General features: G+C 32.6%; 1 long non-coding RNA gene across 1 annotated transcript in view; it reads left to right on the top strand.

The window, feature by feature from the left end:
• Positions 1 to 1,402: 1,402 nt before the first annotated feature.
• Positions 1,403 to 9,812, top strand: part of LOC105853761 — a 41,937-nt gene continuing 33,527 nt past the window's right edge. The window contains exon 1 of the long non-coding RNA XR_001145527.1: positions 1,403 to 1,548. This is a non-coding gene — a long non-coding RNA (uncharacterized LOC105853761). The remainder of the gene's footprint in view (positions 1,549 to 9,812) is intronic.

Here is a 9,812-nt window from a genome sequence, read left to right as displayed (position 1 = left end):
CCAGTCACATTACTGAGCTTTAGGTAAACCTAATATTGCCCTTGATGGGAGAAAGAATATCAGGTTCATTAATATTGTAAATAATATAATCAATTGGGAACACCATGTGTCAACCACACATTAGAAACATTTGCTTTTAAAAACCTCCCCCAGCAATTACCCAATTGGTATTTATAATTACAGTCACACACACACAGATCAAGGAAATTCGCTAGAGCAATTATCTATGCATGAATGATTTCACCTTGCAGGACACTAGTAGAAGTAAGATACCAAATAAAACTAGTTTATCTTTCACTATAGCTTGGAGATTGAGTGCTAGTTATGCTTGAAAACTGGTATGAGGGGTCAAGGTTAAGGTCTTATGCCCATCCAAGTAATTAATAAACAAGGAAAAGAAATAACAAAGAAGAGTGGAAAAGTGGAAAATATAGAACAAAAAGAAAGTATTAGTCTAGCAAACTTTCATACAGTACCCAAACATCTGTCTTAATTTTTTATAATCAGGTCATGCAATCATAGGGAACTGTATTTGATCTCAGCCTAGAACTACTTTCCAAACCAGAGTCTGAAACTGCATATATACCAAAAAAGTAATTTCACAAAACTATTCCACATAACTATATAAAAGGCAATTCCATTATTTTCTATCTATCGGGAATATGGCAACCATCTTTAAGGTTTCAAACACTACCTGGATCCCATAAAAGATCGATTCCTATAGATTCAAGTTAGAGTGTGGTGAGCTTTGAGAATGTGGGAGATAGTAAGGAGGCACTGAATCATTTAGAAAACTATTGGAACAAATACACTATGATGATCTGCCCAAATGAACAATTCAAAATCACTATGAAGCTTCCATTACAAATCATGGTAAAAGATAAATAATTCAAAATACATGACAATACTGAAGCTACCAGTTGCCTGATAATTATCCAAGGCAGCTGATATTGCTGGGTAATAGCAAATATTTTAAGGTTGAAGTCACCATTTAAACTAACTGCCTACGTATCTCTATATATCTTCACTATAATTTCTATATATTGTCTTTTGCTTGACCCCATTTCAGTTCCATAAGGAGAAGCACAGTGGATCAATATAGATTATGTAATGAGTTAAATTACTCAAATAGTGCATATAGACCCTCAAATGATGAGCCATTTGATTATGAGAGTGATTTCTTCTAATCACTTAACTTTTGCTCCAGCCATATTGAACCTCTTCAAATATAGTAAACTCATGACCTTAGAGCTTTGTTCTTGCTCTTTGTTCTGCCTAGTATGCTCCTCTCATATTTCTTCATGACTCATTCTGGTCTCTCAAATTTCACCATCTAATAATCTCCTCCTCTTCTCACCACCACGATAAATTCATTCTTTTACCATGTTTTATTTTTCTGCACAGCACTTAATATTGCCTCTGGTTTTATCATGGTCCCTAATTTGTTTTTTAGAATATAAATTTTATGAGAGCTGAAACTTAGTCACTCTTATTCACTACTTTCACCTCCAGAATCTTACAATATAGAAGGCAATACAAGAATAAATGGTGAGTAAATTAATGTACTTATTATCCATCTATAGTAAAAGTCTGGCAAATAAAGTTGATTCACTGGTTAGTTGCCATCTACGCTGTAGTGTAAGATCTTGGGATTGTTGTAGTTCTGCTGGCATTTTTATTGAATAAGTTAACTATAGATAAGCCATTCAAATATGAACATAAGATCTTTAAGAATGAATATTCAAGAATACTTCTTGGTAGGACACAATGTGAGAATTAAAAAATACATTGCATTGTGTAAGGCAGTTGGTTGACTTGGACTCGATAATCAAGACCCCGACTGCAAACGTTCCTAACCAGAAGTGTAGCCTCTTCCCATTCTCATAAAAGCTATTTAATGTATTTATTACTTACATATTACCTAGCTTGAAAGTAGTCCTATTTCCAAATTGTATCCTAATCTTAATATCACTTAAAGCTGTGTCTTTAGGAGAAATCTATTTTAAATAAAAACAATTACTTAAACATCATACCTGTATTTTGAAATTTTGGAAATGTAATCAGGGTAGACAGCTACTATTTTGTGTTACAAATCTGAATGTGAAATTTCAGAAATCCTCTTTGCATTAAAAATGAATTAACTGTGTGATTATTAATTGTGCATATTCCAATCCCTTTGTGCTGTACTGCATGTTTCTTGAATCTCATTTGAATCCTTTGGCTAAGTAATGTGTCAAGGGGGGTTCGAGCCTGAATGCCTGAGTTATTTAAAAGGCAGGACAGCACTTCCAGATTAGAATACCAATGAGTGGGGTTAAAAAGGCTCTACTGTAGTTGGAGGGCAGCTCTCAGTCTGAGAAGTACCTGAAAAGGACCTCTATGGACTAATTTTCAGAATCACATTGTAATGTGGGCTCATGTCAATCATCAGAACAGACAGCTTCATCCCATGATATAAACTAGTTATACATTCAAGAGCTGCCAGAAGATCTTCATTAAAAAGGGACTCAGCATTAAAGGGAGAAGGTTGTTTTATTATAATACTTCAAACACAGTTTTTTGTTTTATATGTTCCCAGAATTCTTTTTTGTTCTTTGCTGCAATATCAAAAAAGTACCACAGAAGAAGGAAAACATTAAATATTCCATTTTTTAATAGGAATCAAGGAAGCTTTCTGGTTTAAGGCATTAAAATCATATACATTTTCCCTAAATTTATTCATGGCTTTGAATAACAAAAAGAAATCTCTAGATGTAATAGGAGGATGTTTTTAATCTTTTGTGGGAAGGGATTTGCAGAGCTGACTACTCAAGGTAAAATATCTACTGGCAAAGTATATCAGTGAAAGCTTTATACATATAAATTTGTATAAAACCTTTGGGCTCTCCACAAGCTTCCAGATACCAGTTAGATATTACAACTGATGTCATTAAAATTTAATATAATTGTGTTAGGAGGAAAACAGGAACAATATCCATGTAAGTAAATCATTGACACTGTAATCTAGTATTTAAAGAAAACTAAACAGGGGTTTAATAAAATAGATAAATGTTATCTTTTTTACCTATATTTAAAAGTGTCATTTCCAAACATGAAATGTATTTGTTCCAGTTAGATAAACTCTTCAAAAATATTCAGTATATATACTTATTTACCTACATCATCCCTTTTCTATCATGAAAAATGTCAAAGCAAATGGCTTGGCAAATGGAATTAAAAAAATTACATGATCTCTTGCAAATAAGGTATTTGCCTCATGGACAAGTTCTGTTTCTGTCACTCACTTTCAGTGAAGAAGAGACAATAATTGTGAATCATTTTCTCTCCTGAACTGAAATTGCCAATTCGAGAACACATAATCTCAAGTTGATCTCATTATTTAAAAGTGTTCCTAATAGATGTATGAGTATTTACTTACAGACAACTCATTACAAACCACAATTTACAACTTTTCCTTATGACACGATCCTGCTCTATGTTAATTTTTAGTCCTTCCTCTCAGGAGTCTGTCTGGAAGCAAAATCATTAAAACTACTTGTGAAAGTGATGGGCCTGTCCTGGCAGGATGTTCTCCCACCATCAGGAGAAACAGAGCTTAATTAAAGGTCTTCTGATGTTCAAAGTCCAAAGGCCCATGATTTAAAAAAAAAAAAAAAAAGTGTGCTGGGAGCCTATGTCTTCTGTCTTCCTTCTATTTCTTCCCTGTAATATATTTTGCGAAAGATGACCCACTTTTTCCCATCATCCTCTTATAAACAGGCTCTAAATTCACAGCTTAGAAAGGATTGTGCATCCATTCAATGCTTTTGCTATTCATAGGGGGTGGTGACTTTAGCAACCAAAATTTAATAGAAACTGTTAATCATATTTTTGTCTAATTTCCACATTACTATGGAGAGATTCAAGATGGAAAGTGGAGTAAGGGAAGACCATTATATGTACACTTTCCTCTTCAGCTTGTACACTCTCCTGTTCAGATTTCTCTTGTTTTATATCACTGAATAGACTGGTGCTTTACCTATACTCAGAAGACATAGCAAACAGCATTCTACTTTAGCAAATTAATAAAAATGGCAAATAAATAATAGCACGTGGTACCTGAGCATCATTTTGATAGTAAGCCAGGAAAAATTTAGTTGGGACATAGAAAAAGGAACTGCTTTGCACTGACTGTTATTGGACTCAAGGTGAAAAATTGCTAGTTCACTGAATTTTATTGTCTGATGTAAATGTCTCAATTCTGAATCATTAAAAAGATCATATTTGTAGCACTTTTTTAATAATTAGAAATAATATTTTTAAGGAAAAAATATTACTATACCCACAGAGTTAACATATGTGAATAATGTAGTTTTATATGTGAATAAATGTCCTTTCATGGTTCATAATTGGTGTTCAGAATACATGGATCAATATAGAAGAATCTGTGCTGAAAGTGAAAAGGAAATTGATGTAAGTGTCTCAGCAAGTAAATTATTATTCATTGTGAAGTTGTTTAAAGTACATCTGACCAAAGAAGTCATTTGGGAAGCAGTATAAAAAGGTATAGGAATATAATTAAAAACTCTGTAATAAACCAAAATGATGATGATAATGTACTGTTCTTAAGTGGCTGGGATTCATGGTTAAAACCTATGAGTTGTGAATGTCTAATTAAATTAATTCTATTGAAACTCGTTTAGGATGTCTTAGGAAAAATCTGTTACCTATTTTTAGGTTATCATGATCAAGAAAATATATTTTTTGAATTTTTAAACTACCCATCACCTTTATAGTAAAGGATAGTTTTATGACAAATTAATCACAGTGGCCTGAAATAAAATATCTTCTCAAATTTTCATAACTGTTTTATAGTTAATCATATTTAGCTTAAACTATACTGTTTATTGATATTTTATGGTTATAAAAATTATTGATTTATAATACTAAATGAATTCCAGAGGTACATCTTTCCCTCTATGTGTGAATAAATCTTACCTCAAAAATAACCAAAGTTCTACTATTCCACTTATCACATTGACTCTGTCCTCTTTCCTCCCTCCCCTCTTCCTGTCTCCTTCTGGTATCCACTGTCTATTTTAAAGAGTATTGACATATTTAAATTGATATAATTTTGCTTAACTTTCCTCTATCTAATTTTTAAGGAAAACAGTATTGATAAAACAATGCTCATTTTAACACTTAGTGATTCTGTTTTATATCATATAAGCTCCAACAAAACACTGTTAACTGTTATAAGTGAATCTGATACCAAGACCTGTAGATATTAGGTGAGTATATTTCTTGAAGGAAATTATCATTTTCATCATTAATACATACAATGGTCAATCAGATATATTTATTCAATAATTCAAGGACTACTGTCATTAGCATATGAAATGAGCCCAAAATTCATAAGCCATTGAAACAATAAAATTTCCAGTACCTTATTTTATACAAATACCAGTATCTTACTTGAATACCAACATCTTATTTTATATGAAAGCAACTTCAAAGGAAATTTCAATGCATTTTCTTTATCTCCATAGAGCTTCTATTTCCAGTTTCTGTAACTGGTAGCTTCTGAATAAATTTTGTTTTGAAATGAAAACTGTGACAAGAACGACTCTGTCTATTTCATGATTTAATTGATTCAGTCAAAGCTAAGTTAAAGGGGGAATAATGCAACTCTATTCTATGACTGTTGGGGTGACAATGCAAGACCAATTTTGCCTCTGTTAGGGTGTATGAAAGAGGTTAAGAGATTTGATAGTATTATACAAATATGTTAAAATACATGACTGGATCAATAGTGATTAAATCACAATTAGAGAAAACTAAGGACTTTAACACCTTTTGTATATACACACATAAAATGTTAAATGCAATAAATATATTTCAGGATGATGGTGGTCAATAACCAATATCAATTTACGTAAATCAGAATACAGAGCAAAGAGCAAAACATATTCGGATTTATTTAATTACATTCTTACCAACTGTACAAATATTACTAACAACTTCATTGTCACAAATTTAAAGGGCAAAATATAGAACTCAAAATGGTGGTAGATATTGCAGTAAAGCAACATAGACATTGCTGACCCAACCTGACAATATTAAGCTTCAGAAAATATTCAATGATAGAATTTAAAAAAGGCTCCCAGTAACAACAGAAAAGACACCATCAACAGCTACTTCACACAGTTCAGATAGAGCTTCCCTCTGAGGATGATGAGAAGTGATAAGTGGAATACTGCTTTAAGTACCAGGACTTAGAAAGATTTCTCTACTTTATATACTGATGGCCAACTTGAAAGAATGTGCAGCAAAGCAGCAAAGTGAGAATCTTGCTGGTGAAACAAAAAACAAAAAAAAACAAAAAAAGCAAGGAAAGAGTCAATAAAAAGGTGTGTAGCATTGCAGTTGCAGGATGAGAGACCTTGAAGTTAAATGGCATTTTGCAATTCATCGTGAAAGAAAGAACAAAACCACTGAGACTGAACAAGATGGATCTCAAAAGAATTCTCCATTTACAAATGTGCCTACAGAAAAACTGAACACATAACAGCTAACAGCCTTCAGTTCTGATTATTATGCATCACAGTCTCTAGATGAAGAGCAAAACATTGTTTAATCTTTTATGGTTATTTTGGACATATGTGTAAAAAATAAAGCTGAAAACATTTTACTGATTCTTAAAATCTAAACATCTAGTATAGAGTCACATTGTCCTTTGTGATAAAAAAAAGTGTGTAATAGTAATAAAGCTCTCAGAATTGTATCCTTAAAGACAATTTTTCTAAAATATTGGAACAGAGAAAGTAAAATGAATGTGAATTTCAAGTTTTCTGTGAACTCTATTGTGCTAAAAAGGATAGTCATAACTATTCTTTTTGTTTGTTTGTTTATCTATGTAGGATATGTTTTCGTTTTTATTATTTATTTGGAATATCTCAGCAAATACTACTTAAAGATATATCTAAGTGGTAATTTTGGTATATAAATGGCTGAATTTTTCAGTTGTTTTTTTTTTTTTTTGAAACTTTCATGAGGCAACCAGATATTTTGCTTTGTTTTGATTATTTGGGGGAAGGTTGTATTATTAACCAATCAATGCAATGATCATACTAACTAAATAACTAAATGGGGACAGAAACTATTAATATCCCATTTTTTATTCCCTTGTGGATTAATGGCCATACTCTATTTCTTCATAACAGCAAAACACAATAAAATACATTTAAAATATTTAAGTCAATTAAGACAATGCACTTTGATGTGGAATATTCCGCAAATTACAGCGTTATAGTTCCTCATAAGTCTACAGGGACAGGGCTGCTATTTAAAGAAACTCTGCGGTTTGAGAAATGACGATATGACAAAGAAATGTACACAGTCCTGAAGGGAACCAAAAGGACAGATGCTGCAGGCTATCTGAGCTTCTGTTAAATATGAGAACCAAGGGGCATGAACTTAAGCTAGAGAATGGCCTAGCACTAAAAAGTGCTTCCAACTCTTTTGCAATTGCCCTTTGCGGAATAAACAGCCCAGAAAAATATAACAAGCAGCATACACAACAAGAAGGTGGACAAGAGATTCTGGAAAGTGCAATAGGGAATTTAATGAGTAGAAATCCTCGGTGTTCTATTTTCAGATTAAATACGTACATGGATGCTCCTAAACTCAACATTTTTATTATAGCGTAAAATTGCACTATATTTGGAAATACAAATTCATACTATTAAATGCCTAGTACTCATCTATTAAAAATCTGTAGCTAAAGAAACACCTTTTGGAAATTATTAAGAAATCAGAAACATTTTCATCCGGGAAAATTGTTTTCACACACATAACTTATAATTTTTATAAAGCTATTAAATTTCTTGTTCCCCAATTTAATTCATGGATTTAAAATAAAGCTTATATCTTAATAGGTATCTATAGAATAGAGAATGTTAGAGAATTAACAAAAATAGGTATTAAACCTGCCCTCTTAAAGCACTTAGGAATCATAATTTTACAGAGACATTATAGCTGGTAGGGGTCTTGGAGTGAACTCTGCTTATACTGAACATGTAAAATAGAGATATGAAATGATTTATTTCTACTTTTGTGATCATGACATTCAAATGTTCAATGCATCATTATATTACTTTTATTAAGCAGGACGAGGCATATAAAATTCCTAGCACACTGCATGACACAGAAGTATTACTTAATTAAAGTTATATGCAGACAAATATATGCAAATAGTGTGCATATATGATCATACACAAATGTTGATGCTTTCAATCAACAAGCAAATACTCTTTTGAGTAGTTCAGTGGAAAGTAGTTTGAAATTGATTTGTCTAGTTTGGTAAGAAAAAATTTTTTTCAACAACTACTTATTGTTATATATCAGGCTAGGTGCTTCTTTGCAGCAAAAACCACATCTTTAAATTTGTATGTCAAATACAGGTTGCAATTCCCTTACAGGTTTGCAACTAATGGTGCTCCATGTGGATGAATGAAATGATAGTAAATAAACAATCACAAAGTAACAGGAAAATTCTATCTCAGAAAACTCAAATGTGAATGATCAGGATATGCTTATTGCAAATAAGGAAGGTATTGGCTCCCCCCACTATAAAAAAAATTTGCCTACAGATTTATAAACACAGGTATGTTATTCATGATTATTTGGGGAGCCAAAACATATCTTCCAGTGCAAATAAACATGTTTGTGGAGACCATGTTCTCCCTGGTCTCTCATTATTTGTTAAGACTGACCTGAAGGTTTTTAACCTTAAGGAACCTTAAGGACAGGGTTTTTCATTTGCATAGTTTTGTCCTGATAGAATTCACCTTGTTTGACTAACCAGCCTGGGTTGGGTATCTGGGAGTATAAATGAACAGAGAAAAGAACTAATTAAGCTGGTTTATACATTTATAAATGACTGGGAAATGGTAAAGTTAATGGTTGCAAACCATTCTGATATCTTAGTCAAGAAGTCACTTTTTTTTTTTTTTTTTCATTTTCAAAATGTGACTATGGGAAGGAGGGAAAGCAAGAGTACTGTGAATCTAGCCCCTTGTCTTCCTTTGTGATAGCTGTTCCGCCAGTGCATTAGTGGGAAGAATAAAGAATAATAGGGTTAGTAATTGGCAGGGCTGTACAACTACACCTCTTCTCTCTCCCACCACTTGGCCCTGCCCAATTTATCTCTTCCACAGCCCCTTGATGCCTCTTCTCTTCCCCAAACTTTTAAAAAGTTGCCCCCTGTATCTGGTGCCTTGTTATGTAAGGATTTTTCATCAAAGCTTCAACCTGAATGTTCTTCCACTTGTTAAATCAATATTAAAACAAGAAAGAACCCCTAGTTTAAAGCATTTGAGTTGCCAGTCCCTCAGCTGGATAGCCAGTGCCAATGGTAAGTCGTGAGGTAAAAGTATAATTAAAACTTAACTTTCAAATATATTTCATAGTTTATACCCAGTAAGAAGCTCTTTTCACCATGTGAACTTTCAGGTGGCTGTTCTGCACAAAATAGGTGCTGATTCCTTTTATGTGAAACCCTTAAGATAACTTTAACATGGTCCTTTGCAGTTTAATTTATCATAAATTCCAGCACCATTTATCACTAAATGCAAAATGATGAAGAAATGGCTCTATTAAATCTGAATAGCTGCTGAATTAAAAAGCTGTTAAATGAGTTGAAGCACATAGTACTGCTAACAATATGTGGAAGTGTGTTTGGCTGGAATAAATTACTTTCACAGTCATCATTTGAAGAGTCTACCTTTGGAGAAATATGTTCAAAATTTTACATCTTGATTCTCTGACTAAAT

The sequence above is a fragment of the Condylura cristata genome, unplaced genomic scaffold (assembly GCF_000260355.1).
Source record: "Condylura cristata isolate star-nosed mole 26May11 unplaced genomic scaffold, ConCri1.0 scaffold00002, whole genome shotgun sequence".
NCBI classification, from domain to species: Eukaryota; Metazoa; Chordata; class Mammalia; order Eulipotyphla; family Talpidae; genus Condylura; species Condylura cristata.
This window is presented reverse-complemented; position numbering and strand designations above follow the sequence as displayed.